We start from the raw sequence: 14,542 nt of genomic DNA on the forward strand, positions 1-14,542 counted from the left end.
TAATTAATTAAGTAATTAGGCTTAATCATTTGGTCATTATCTCATGTTCTCTAATCTAATTTCATCTCATCTCTAAAAGACCAACATACCCCTCCATATGATTTTTTTTTTCATTTTGCATATTATTCAAAATTTAACAATTGGAGAAGATATCCGTACACAGGAGATTCCCACATCAACTCCATTAAATGAGGGGTGCAAGGGCTTTTATGTCATTTTAGATTGGCATTACTGCATTTAATGCAAGTTGTGCACATGCACAGAAAATTTTGCATTAACAATTTTTAGAATAAAAAGGAAATTTATGAGGGAGAAGTGTTGTTAAGCTTCTACATAATTTGATGGAAAATCATACCAAAAAATAATAAATTGACTTGGAATTAGGTATGGGATTGGTTTCCATCGATTTTGATTCGAATCAGTCAAATTGGTCAATTTAAATTGAACTCAGTATAACTAGGATGCTAACGTAACAGTGCTCTACGATCAGCTTGACCATAAAGTGGTCCATGATAAAGTAATTCACGAATAGCTCGATCACCGGAGAAGAGTGATCCACGAGCTAGCTCAAGTCGGAATCATTATCAATCAATTTCGAGTTAAATTGACAATACTATTAATTTTAATCTGATTTTTGTTACAAACTAAAGGATAAAAGACAACTAGGGTCTTCAAATTGAAAGTTTCCAGAGTGGGACAATGGAAAGGCAAAAGAAAAACATAGGAAATGTTAGGGAAAACACGAGGAAATTCCTCCTCAACATTTCTCATTTATTTCCCTGCAGTTTCTCATGTGTTTCATTATTAATGTCGTATTAGGAGAACGTTATTAGCACTAATTAATTACGTTCCCAAATTGGATTATTTCCGGTCAATGCCATACTTCTTATAGATAATGGGATAGGATTTTCCTGGTAGCTATGGAGAACGATCCTATCTTAACAAATCACAACAACCTGAGTCAACTAATTTATATATTATACTTTCATGCAAAACAAACTAATTTAATTCACCTACTAACTTCTACATTTTTTTGGGGGGTTGGGGGATGAAGGGAAATTCTCTTATGGAAAGAAGATTTATTTTAAAAATAGATATCTAGGTCTCTTTAGATGGTATCATAAAATACAACAATACAATAGTAAACTCTAACAAAAACTAAAAGGAAAAGGAAGCATGTGCCGCCCTTGTGGATAAAAGTCATTTGCAGAGTTTAATCTTGCGGTGCCCAGGTTTACGAGCTCGACACGTGGAAGATGTTTCATCCAACGGTGTGAGCTCGAGCAAAAAGAATAATAAATAATAACTAGGTTTGCTTAAGCTCGCACCGTTGGATGAAGCATCATCCCTGTGTCGAGCTTGCATACCTGCGGAACTGCAAAGGCATCACAAGTTTAAGTGTTGCAAAGGATTTTTATCCTGCCCTTGTCCAGATTTCAATATACGTACCCTTTTCAAATAATAAACAATGGGGTTTACCCTGACAGTCTCTCTTCTATTCTTACCATATAGACCCCCTCCCCCATATGTGGATTCTATATGATTAATACCATTCTCCAGACCCTCATTAGTGTAACATGCAGATTCTTTCTTACCTTGATGTCCGTTATGGGAAACCCTACATCATAGAACCACCTAAAAATTTCAATCTGCAATCCTCTAGAACTGAATATCTTTTGGGCTGGATGTTCATTCCCTAACCCCTTTCGTATCCTCCCCTCTCTTCATCTAAATAAGGTAAAAAAAATGCCATTTTTTTTCTTCTTTGCTAACAATTAATGAAAAGCTTATCTCAGTGGTTTAAAGATGATGACATGGCATACGTCCATATAAATTAACAAGAGTCTAATATACGGTTTAATAACAATAGTAATAGCAACATTGGATAAATATTAAATCGAGAAATTTTATTGATGAAATATTAGGTGAAAATACAACACATAAACAAACTTAGTGTCGTGAAAATGAGGGTATTGAGATGATAAATGATAAAACAAGTTTAATTAACTTAAAAGACAGTAAGGAAATGTATAAATAAGAGTTAATTTTGGAGTGCTTCCAATATATAATAAGTTAAGATGAGAAAAGTCTTTTGAATTTAACAAAGGCTTTTGAATGCTTTGGTAAAGAGGAGTGATATATATGACTTAGGTTAGAAGAATTACAAGAGTCGTTCGGAGGTATACCAAAAATTACCTTAAGATAAGTGGTGAGGGACGACATGTATAGCTTCGCACTGATAAATTAATAAATATGATTTTGAATAGAGTTGATTAACTGAAGATGATACATGTAGCCAATCTCATTTAATTGGGATGATAAGACTAAAATGAGTTGAATAGAATTATTTTATGTTTCTAAATTTCAAGAAATTTATGTCAAAAATAAAAAATAATAATAATTGAAAACCCACATAAAATAGAATTTGGCTTAGGTTCACGTACGAGAACCATCTCGTACACCCCTAAGTCGACGAGATGGAATCCACAAAGTGGATTTCATCTTGTCAGTTCAGGGGCGTACAACTGTACAAGATGATTCTCATACGTGAACCCGAGTTGCACTCCATGTAGACATGTATTTTCATAGTGCAAGCTTAATTTCCCAATTAATACATCTTAGCTATTGATATATATACCTTTAGTATAGGTTAGTAGATGATTGATATAGTAAATGGAGTTATGGAACTATAACTTCACATCGGTCTGTTAAGGGTCTTAGTGTCTTTAAATACTTGAGAAGCCCTCGCTACCTACAATTTTAAGATTTGGATTGGATCGTCTAACATTGTATGAGAATTCAGTTCCTTGACACAGAAGCGTGCAAAATGAACTCTGTATGATCTGTATCCTTGATCATTTTTGGGGTCCAAGGGGGCGGCAGTCATTTCCTATGCCCATGTACGATTGAGGTGTACTGCATGACCTGGTGGCGTTCTCTTTCCCAAAATTAATTATAATATGAGAGAGAGAGAGAGAGAGATGGATGTTGATCCAGCTCAAGTCGCACTCATTCTCTCATAGCCACCAACCCCCGAGGTGCCATGCATCACGGTAGGTAGGAAACGGCTGCGTGCTTCAATCCCTAACCCTAAACGACGACACGATACCAGAAGAGATTTTGGTTTGGGTGACGAACTGAAGATGTAAACCCTTTTTTGTTTTATTTTTCATTTTACATTTTTAGACTATTATTTATAAAGAGGTCTACCAGACCAGCTTAAGTAGCTGCGTGACCGTGTGATTATTGATGTCATGAAGTCAAAGTCAATGGACGGCTAAACAACTCATTCAGATATGATGATCACGGGGTAATCGATCGATCGCCACTGTTTCCTTGGGTCCCAAACCAAGAAAAGTACGTGAGTGGAGTGAGTAGGTGGAGGTGACCCGATCTTTATCCCCCGAGGTTCGCTGATCGGTATGATTGTGCGGTTCGTCTCATAGGGGGGTCGAAATGACCATTCCACCCCCTAACCGAAGACACTGCTCGGAGTGGGATCCACTCCCTTTTATTAGAGGCACTAGGGAACCATACCGGGCAGGAGAACCACAAGTGATAAAATTTCCCCGAGATACGGTTTTAAATAACTTTATATAAAGATATGAGAAGAATTTATATTTTTATAGTAAATTGAAAACGAGGAAAGGAGTATTGAATTTTAAATTACGTGAAATGCAAATGCATGTTGACATATTTAACAATGCAATGCCATTTTTGTAAACCATTATTTTGTTTTATAGGGGGAGAAACAACACTGTCAAGCTGTGTAATGTACGCTAGTGATTCCATGTGTTTATCTCTCTATTAAACGACATTTGAAATGACATATCTGTTCTTTATTATGGAAGGAGAGGGATAGACGGATGAGGCACTAACCTACGCTATGCAGCTGGACAAAGAACTTATTTTCTTTATTATTATTATTATTATTATTATTATTATTATTATTATTATTGAAATATAAATCATTAATTTCGAACTAACAAAATGAAGACATGTAAATGAAAATTCAAGTAAAAAAAAAAGAGATACTAATTAAGTAGCCCAATTTGTAGGGGTGTAAAATCGGTAATTGGAATCGATCCGAACCGACAGGAACTGGAACCGGACCACCCAATAGCTTGTTGGGACGGATCTGATCCTAGTGATACACTATTGGTCTGGATCTCCCAATGGTTCTAGAATCGATAGCCCATTAAGGACTCGGTAACACCAGAACCGTTGGAACCAGATGATATATAAACAAATTGAATGGAAAATTAGATCTCTAAAACCCTAAAATGCTTTAAACCCTAACCCATTAATAATATTACATTGTTTGGGATTTTTAACTGGCACTCTTTTGTTGCTCTTTAAGTCATAAGTATATGAATTGAGTTTGAAATGAAAATTATGAGCTCTTAAAGCTATCTCTTTATTTATATATATACATCAATGTCTTTATTTTGGGTTCTACAAGACTATATCTATGTATGATGAAGCTCCCGTTTTCCTAGAGAAACTCTCATTGTCTTAGTTTTGGGCTCAGTAATGTTTGGAACCGATTAGGAACGGGAACCAAACCATCCATTAGTTAAGGGTCCTGGATCTTAGATTTGGATCCAATAAGCTTATTGGTCCGGTTATGGTCTTGACACCTTAGAGTCGGAACCGCTAATGATTCGGACCAATTGATAGCCCTACCAGTTTGTTATGTGGAGGGCTAAAGCAAATTTGAACCGTCTGATAGACGATTTTCTCCAATGGCTTACATTTCATTTCCCTTTGGACCCTTTCAACTATATGATCCATTGTATGTTGCATTTTATTAATCGTGGATGCATTATTAATAAAAGTGATAAAATATACAGTATCTTCAAGAGTTTTCACCCTCATGGGGCTACTTGCATCAGAATAAATTAAGCCGAGAAATTTCAATTTTCCATTTAGCTTGAGCATGTGAAAAAGAAACTCTATTTTGCTTTCTTACTAAACAATGATCACAAGAAATTAAAGACTTACCTTTGCCATCATTTGAAAGAGAAATTATCTTCGATTAAATATCGATACCTTTTTTACTCATTTAGCTAAATTGTCGATGCCATAATTTAGATTGAAAATCTTTAAAAGCATTATTCACCTCATCTTTGGATTACTAGGTTTCACTTTTGTAAAGAGATCAACAACTTCTTGCCTCTTGCTATAATAAGATAACCCATTTTCAACTTCTATATCTCCTTGCCAAACTGAGATTCGTATCCTTCATTATTAAGTTCCCTAGTTGAGATGGAATCCAATTTAAGATCTCCAACATGTCTTATATTTTTGAGAACCAACTTGCAACAAACATTGGCTGTAAAAAAAACATCATTCATTCCAATAATTTTGAATACTCCATTATTTTCCACCATTATCGAACCAAAGTCTCATGATTTGTACAATGTAAAGAAATCCGATCATTTAGAACTCCATACCACCATGCCCATCCCATTGCTAACCATACTTGTTACATGGTCATTGTAGACATGCTTGTTTTGATGGTCAGCCTTAGTTTACCACGTGGCATATTAATTTGATAATTCTTATCATTGGATATAAAAAATTTATTTTATAACTGATATTTGGGAAGAGGTTTCCCACCAGAGTGGGAAGGGTTTCTCACACCACACCAATGGGTAAAGGCAAAGGACAGAGAGAGGATTTTTAAGAGGAGAGAGACGGTGAGACAGCACAAGTGTCTAGCAACATGGGAAAGTGTTTCCTTTAATTTTTACCTATATTAGAATATGAGTAAGAGATCGTTGTCAGGTCAAGAATGGGCTACCTGCTACTAGGCAGAAACTTTGGGAAAGAGTGGAGTCGTTTGGAAAGGACTACCTATTGCTAGAGTGAGAGTTGCCTAGAGTGAAAGCCACCGAGTATGACAGCTGTAAAAACGTGGTGGTTGTTATGTGCCTAATGGAGCTCGATCTAGTGTATGAGTACTAGATTGGGTCAGCCTAGTATAAACTAAAGTGTTTGATTTAACGTGTTCCATTAGCTCTGATTTTGTTGGCATATTGTTCAAGTACCTAACAATTAACCACTATGAAGGAGATACATTTTTTAGGTGAAGATTCCCCCCCCCCTCCCCCAATTTAACGAGGTGTTTGGCCCCATATTCAACCGTGTCCCCCATAATATATTACTAAAATGAGAAAAGCAAGCTCACGCACCAAACAGAGGACTCGGCTCCTGTCCAGCACCTTGCCCCGGCTGCACGTGCAGCACCGGACACAGTGAGGTGTGAAAAGACCACCTCACCAAATCCGGAGCTACACATGTTGCCAGCCCGGGTAGGGTGCTGGACAGAATCCTTTTCTCACCAAACAAAGGGTAACAAGAAACCTCGAGAATAATGACAACTAAAACAAAACAAAACAATACAAACACCCAAAGAAGGTACGTGGGTACCGGTGATATTCCAAATGTACATGCCATTGGGCATCTAAGCCTATAACTCGGGCTACCCATCAGAGACCCTAACTTTACAATCATAATTTTCATTAAAAATAAAAAAGGCAAGAAGAAAACTTAGGCCACCAACCATGTACCAAGAGGCCATTATCAAAATAGTTAAAGAATAGAGATAATGGATAGGTACAAAGGAAACACAAGAAGCCAAAGTCGCCTTCAAGACCAGAGTTCCTTTTGAGGGGTGGTGGGAGGTGTTTGGTGTGGAATTTACTTCACCTACCCCGCCACTTGGAGAAACAAAGACTATCCATCCAGTTTCTCCCGTGCAAGCATCAAACAAACATAAACCTCTCTCTACCTGGAGAAGGTATACAAGAAAAAAGGGTTGATGTTCTCTATGCCGCAGCGTAGTCTGCGTCCAGACACAAGGGCCTGCCATTTAGGAGGGTAGGGTGGTCATTTCGCCCACCCCATGTGTCTGGTCGCAGCCTGCGCCCCCGGTACAGAAAACATTCTCCCATAAGAAAAAGTAAGAAATAAGTGGGCTGATTTTCTAATTCTTCCTTTCCTTTTGATCTCCTGTTCCTGATACTGGTTTTTTTCAACACCTACCTAGAGGTTCTTGGTTATTGGGCTAAGAAAAGTAGTAGATGAGTATATTCTGATCATTTCTTTATCAATATATCTAAATAAGAACAATCGATGTCTCCTTTTCACGTATATATTAAAAAAAAAAAAAAAAAAGTTCTCTACATTGGGGGTGCAAGATGCACCTAGACACATAGGTATGGGTGAAATGATTGACCCGCCTTCCTAATGACTGAAATCCCGCCTCTGTTCCAACCCGTGTGTTTTGGGGCAGACACTCCCGGGCAGTGAACATCACCCTCCATAACCTAAAAAAAAAAAAAACATTAAGGAAGCAATGTGAGTGAGAGATGTTCCTCTCAATTTACTAAGTTTAGTTTTAGGTCACTATTCTGATATGTAATGTTGGTGAGTTGGTGAGTAGCGATAAGCATTGACTGTGAGGTCCCTGCGCTCCCAAGCCAAGCGTTGTTAGCTACCGAAAGAGAAGGTGTTGTCGGTGTTAAGTCTTTAAGGAAAGCTACCTTTGAGGCTTTTATACCAAATTATTAAAGACCACATGCACCCGCATTACGTCGTAAGCAGCACTAAGCAAGTGAGCAATCAAAATTCTCTGGTCCCTAATTCAAGATCCTAGCTAGCTCATCCATATCTTACCTTTGTGCCAGGCAATGGATTTTGTCTCCTAAATTAAGCTTATTAATTATTAGGTTGATAGTACTACCACCTCCCTCACTCTCCGGGGAAGCGTGGGCTGAAGCATCATGGGGGAGGGATTTCCCCCTTTCATTGGGATGGGGCAATCATTTTGCCTCTCACTGTGTCTAGGTGTGGGCGGTACTCTCCCACAGATACATTTACCCTTTATACCAGCACAACGTCAATGAGAGCGTGCAGGGGCATCAATATGAATGAAATTTTTTATTTCAATAGGGACTGGGTGGTAATTTCGCGTGCTTCTATGTCTAGGTACCAATGAAAAAGTGCAACGGCATCAACAAGTGTGGGATTTTTTCATTCAAGGGTACGGTGGTCATTTTGTGCAGTCCTGCGTCTGGGCTTAGGCTGCCCTCAACCTAACAGGGATATTTCCCATCCCCCCCCCCACACACACACGTACATACAGGGAAAATTAAAAGAATGCTTCCTAGTCATGTGGCTCTTGCACCCAGAAGTGTGCTAAAGTACCATCTTGCCCTTCATAAAATAAAAAATCGTATATGTGTTGATGCTCCTAAGTGCACTCTCATTGGCCCCCAGACTGGTGCAAACGCTACATGATCAGACAACAATCTCTTACCCATATATATATATACATACTATAGCATTGAAGTTCCCACCCCATCCGTGGGTGTCTGGGTCTTGTTGTCTAGATCAGATTCAATCAACCTACAACATCCTTAGCTAGGAAAAAAGATCTCTACTTGGTGGTGTTTCCTACACCCTCTCACATGACACCATGAGATGACGCCTATGAAAATATATTTATTAGGGATTAATGTATTATGATACGTAATTAATCGTCATCTTATTGTTAAAGCTAGTTTAGGATTGTTTATTGACTAGCACGTGGTCTATGGGAATAAGTAATTAATTAAGGATTAGCATTTTTTCTATATATAAGATATCTAAGCTTAATGTTTCTATATCTGATTATTTGGCACAACAATTTTTTTAATTAAACCACCAATCTAAGATTCTAAGGCAACCCTTCTCCCACATTTCCCCTTTTTTTGTTTTTTTATTCGTCTTGTTTTTTCCCCAAGTATGAACCGTTTAAGAATATGCTTGTACTCTGAACACCCTCCCTAAATAATAATAATAAAAATAAAAGACAAGGGCAATGTGGTTTTCAGTTCAAATAAAAACATATTTTAATTATGTGTTTAATACTTTAATACGAGTCCGGGATTGTATTTGGAACAATTGGAAGATTCTACTAAAAAAAAAATAGATATGTTAAGAAGGATCACCGCTTAACTTATAGTTCTCAGTTTTCTTGATTTTTGATTTTGGTGAAGGACCCAATTTCTCTTCACCCACATTGAAAAGAGAATATCTTCAAGGATGGGATCTTACCCCTGATTGAATTGACAAAAGGTATATATTTTCGAACTCATACAATTGTGAGTGGGAGTTAATAATATTAATATTTAATTTTCATAGAGTCCAATTATAGGGTCAAATCACCAATGGTATATAAAAACGAAAACCTATACACAATGTAGAAAATACAAGAAAACAGAAAAAATAAACAATAACACAACTACATCACAATGATATATGTGATCCCAAGGTGCCTACATCTATGAAATGATGAAATTAAAGCATTTTCAGTAGCAATTGAGAAAGGGTTATAAGCTCTCTTCTTAATGCTTCTCTATGTTTTCAACGATTTCTCAATAACCCTAATAACCCCATCTCTACCAATTTATAAGAAAAAGTTAAGAGATAAAATTTTCCAAAATACCTCCATGTAAACCCTCAACATAGTGGTGCATGAACCCTTCTTGGCTTGATGTCTGGTCTGGTTTTTTAAAACAATGGGTCGACCAAGATATAGCATAGAAAACTTCCAAACTAATAGAATGAAGGTACTTTTTTTTTTGCTAAAGATCAGCAGTTTTGAATATAAGTAAAGAAGTAGTATTATGTACAATGGAAGACTGAAAGAAAAAAAAAAAAAAACAAGAAACTAACCAGCAATCCATTGGATGCTGGTAGTTATACAGAAAATAAGATTATCTAAATCTGTAGTTTGGTCTTCCTGTAGCTTCCCAGCTTACAGCGTTGGCAATTAGGCTTGGGGCAGAAGCTCAAGTCGCTGAAGTTTTCCTCTTTGCTGCGAAGTTTGCAAGCTTATCTGCTGAGGAGTTTGTCTCTCTATAACAGTGTGTGACCCTCCATTGGATGGAGTCTAAAAACGGCTTTATTGCCCACCAATTTTGCATGAAATACCATGGCAAATTGCCTGTTAGAATGATCGCTACTGCTGCCTGAGAGTCACTTTCTATCCACAGATTCTCCGGCTTTAAACTGTTAGCTATCCTTATGCCTGTAAGGAAAGCACTCAGTTCAGCCTTATAGTTTGTACCCATCCCAAGGAATGCAGCAAAACACTGTAAAACCGCTCCATTATGGTCCCTAATGACGCCTCCTGCTCCAATAGAATGAAGGTACAAAGCATAGGAAACTCAACTAGAAAACTTCCTAACTAGCTAGTACAAATAAATTGAGTTGGACTTCAATGCTTTGGTTCTTCCTAATAATTACAAGTAGATCCAAGTGAACCTTTTGCTCATGAATAAAAATGGTTTTGATTTGTATGTGGTAATATCATTAATCGAAAGTCTCTGTAAAGTGTAAAACCGGCCAGAAAAATAATTAAGAGTTAGTTTAGAATAATAGAATTGAAGATCGATGGAGGTAGCAGAGCAGCATCACCCACTCCAAAGTCAATATCTTGGTAGGTTAATTAGGAAGTTATATGTGCTCGTGGGCCCTGGGCGCTCTACCTACTCCTCTTTGAAAGTGCTTAAAATTAAATGATCTCAGGTTATAGTTTTGTTTTTGGTAATAATCTCAGGTTATAGTTAAGAAGGTTTGAAACCTAGGAAGACTTCTACCAAAAAAAAAAAAAAACCTAGGAAGACTTCATATTTATTAACTGGCATGCCCCCATGAATGACGGAAATTCCAACCCCCTCCCCCAATGTGCCAGTGTGCGGGTTCTCATTGGTTGCCGTGCACGGATCAAATCAAACCAATGTCTTATTGGTTTGGTTTTGGATTGGAGTATTGTGAAACCGGATGAAAATTGAACCACACCGAATATGAAAAATCAGACCAAAACCAAACCAAAACCGATTAAAAAAAACAGTTACCAACCCAAAAATCTTGAAATTTTTTTTTTTCTCCCCATAATTATGAAAAATATACATGCTAAATTTAACCCAACCCGAACTGAACCCTAATAACAAACTGAATCCAAACCGGACAGAAATCAAACCAACTGAAACCAAACCTTCCTTTATTGGTTTGTTTACGGATTCATCCATTCCCACATCGAAACTGATTCAGCCCGACCGAAATTGAATCGAACCGATCAATTGACACCCCAAAATGAGCATTTCAATTTTAAGAATTTTCAAATTATTCTTTTTTTTTTTTTTTTAATCTATTTAATGTGTAAAGTTGAATGGATGTTTAATGTAGTTGGTCAGTTGGTAGGTGTGATGGGGGGGGGGGGGGGGGGATCACTTGAGCACTGTTGATGGGTGCATTGGTTTTTAAATAGAAGCAACCACTAGCAAGTAAATACCCTTTTGTGCTTTTCCCCCCAACACTTGTGGGCTGAAAATGAGAAAATAGTTTTGTCTATATATACCTATACTTCTCTCAAACCAATTGAATCATTTTTTATTAATATGTAGTGATCAGATGGATATAGAAGCTGTAATTGGTGACCTGCAAGTCTCAAATTGTTTCCTAACAAACATATTTTTAAGCATCATCCAGCACCAAACACTTATTACAAATGGTGGAATCGTTATTCCCTCCAATTCGCTGTCCCCTTTAATTCTTTCAATTCCTCATATGGGACGAAAATGGCCACCCTATCCCCTGTCCGAAAACACTGCCCAAGGTAGAGTCCACTCCCCTATTAAAACAAGGGTAATTTACACATACCACCCCTGAGGTTTGACGAAAGGATAATTTTATCCCCCAGTTTTGAAAAATTCTTCGTACCCCCCTGAGGTTTGCAAACTATAACAAATAAGCCCATTCCGTCAGTTCATGACTAACAATGTTAAAAATTTAAAGTGAACTATAAAATTGCCCTTGTAAGAAAACAAACAAAAAAAAAAACCTACAACTCATCTTCCCCAATCGATTGGGGAAGATGAGTTACAAGTATCCTCAAAAGTCTCTGTGGATTCGAATGTCAAAAGTTAGAGAAATGTTTGCAGGTTTTGTAGGTGGAGACATAGAGGCGACAAGAAGGGTTGCAATGATTAGTGCGAGGAAGAAGATGGTGGTTGTGGGCTGTGCAAGTGTGAAGAAGGTAGAGGAGGACAACCAATTCAGCAAAGAGAAGGGAGGCTCTTGAGATTGCAGCAGTAGCAGCACACCGGCGGGGACTTTTCGAGTCGCAGCGGTGACGAGGTTGGACGAATGATACGGTAGCAGCCAAAGAAGACGATGCCTTAATTTCAATTTCACGAATCGCAATGGTGCCCCAAATCGTTTGGTTTGAAAGCAGATAACCTCACCAAACCCATTTTTTACCAGGTTTCAAAGAACATCAAAGAAGCATTGAAGACTTAGAACCGTACATACCCTATTCTTCCTAATAGCTACAGTTCCTCCGTTCCTCAAAAATCCGCTAACAGTGTCAATCCTACTCCCACCAACCCCCCCGCTCTATAACCTATTAAATTGGTAAAAATTGAAGACAGAAGTTATAAAACTTGCAACGTTTTCTGTATGAGACAGGTTCAGAAATGGGAAAAAGATGGCACCTCAAAAAAAAATTATCAAAAAAAAGAAAAAGATGATACCTAGTGATGAGCAATCGATGAACATTGCATGAATTGATGGGCAACGAGGGTTGCTTCGTGATGCGGTAACTTATACAGAGCTCGCTCGCAGGAAGACCGTGACCGTCATGGATGTGGTTTATGCTCTTAAGAGACAAGGCAGGATCCTTTATGGGTTTGGAGGTTAGGGTTTTTCAATATCTGTGCTAGGAAGCAGAGGCTCGGAATCTGTATTTTTGTTGAGTATATCTAGCAGTAGCTTCAATTCTAAAGGAAGGAAGATTTGTTTCAGGATACCTGCAACTCAACTTCCCCAATCGATTTGGGGAAGATGAGTTACAGGTTTTTTTTTTCTTTGGAGGGGTATTTTTGTAACTTTATCTTTTGATTTTAACATTGTTAGTCATGAATTGACGGAATGGATTTATTTGTTAGCATTTGCAAATCTCAGGAGACTACGCAGAATTTTCCAAAATTAAGAGATAAAATTATCCTTTCATCAAACCTCAGGGATGATATGTGTAAATTACCCTTAAAACAATAGAAAGAATTGAAAATACCCGAGAATTAGAGGTAATAATTATTCCAAATGGTGTGGCCAACGATGGAATCCCACCTTCATGTCTCCTACCTCTACTTATGTCCTTAATTTAAGGGAAGCATTAATTCCTGTTCGGACTTTGAAGGACAGATACTGAACAGGAAGCCCGACAAGTTGGTCAGAATAGGAATTATCCAATCTGATCTGCTTAAAATATGAGAAATAGTAAGTGTAAACCACCTCATCTTTGCCGCACTAAAAAGTCATAGTTGTTTTACAAAACTATTAAAAAGATCAAACCCACCAGACAAACCATTAGATCAAACCAAAACCAGATCGATAAGGTGTTCGGTATACAAAAACCAAGCTGATTCCATAGCTATCAGTCTGGTTGGTTTGGTTCTTACTGATTTCTTTTAACAGTCCCTTATTTGTCTATTATCAATTCGGTATTAATTTTTAATAAATTTTTTTTAAATTAAAGTCTTTAATTGATCTGCTTTTGGTTTGATCTAATGGTTGGTCCGGTCGGTTTGATCTTTTAATAGTTTTTGAAAACAAAGGCCACAAAATAACAGAAACACTGCTCAAAGGGAGACGTTTCTACTTGTGTTTGATAATATTTTTAAGGGAAGATGGGATCTTCAGATTAGCTCCTTCCGATTGAAGGAGTTAAAAGAGCTAGGGGCAAGCCTAAATATCCATAGGTGAGGCTGTGAAGAATGACATGTATAGTTTGGATCTTGTGCCAAGTATAATATTAGATAGAGTTTATTGGATGGTAAGAATTCACGTTGTCGAAATTATGTAACTGAGATTTTCTTGATTTTCTAGGCTATCATCTTTCCTCTTTCATTTTTCATTTTCCATTTCTCACTTTTCTTATTTCATTTCTTCATTTTATTCTCCATTCCTCTTACTTTCCTTTCCCTTTGTGAAGACCTCAGTTTTCCTTAATTTGTTTTGATAAGATCCATGTAGTTAATCTCATTTAGTTGGGATAAGGTTGAGGAGTTGTTGTATAATTTCATTAAGAACTCTTCATTTGTAATTGTCCCTTATCTTATTTTCAAAAGTCTTTTAAAATAGGGGTATAAAAGGCTGCCGAAGATGAGTTTCACACACTCCCACGTGTAAAACTCATCCATTTCATCTATTGCCATAAATACACCTAGAAACCTCAACTACTTGATAGCTCAACCAGAGGTTATCCAACCCAACCATAACTCCACCTCATCTAACACAAGGTTAGAATAGGTCAGATGGGTAAAGATTCCACTTGGGTCGTTCTCACCATGTGGGGTGCAAGGGAAGACGGGAGACTTGAACCGGTAGGGTAGACTTTTACACTCCACACTCTCTAGTCTCCACCAACTACGTTAGGCATCATGTGGAAAAGTGTAGCGATTATAACCATTGGATGTCTAGGGCATGA

The sequence above is a fragment of the Telopea speciosissima genome, chromosome 2 (genome assembly GCF_018873765.1).
Source record: "Telopea speciosissima isolate NSW1024214 ecotype Mountain lineage chromosome 2, Tspe_v1, whole genome shotgun sequence".
In the NCBI taxonomy this organism is placed as follows: domain Eukaryota; kingdom Viridiplantae; phylum Streptophyta; class Magnoliopsida; order Proteales; family Proteaceae; genus Telopea; species Telopea speciosissima.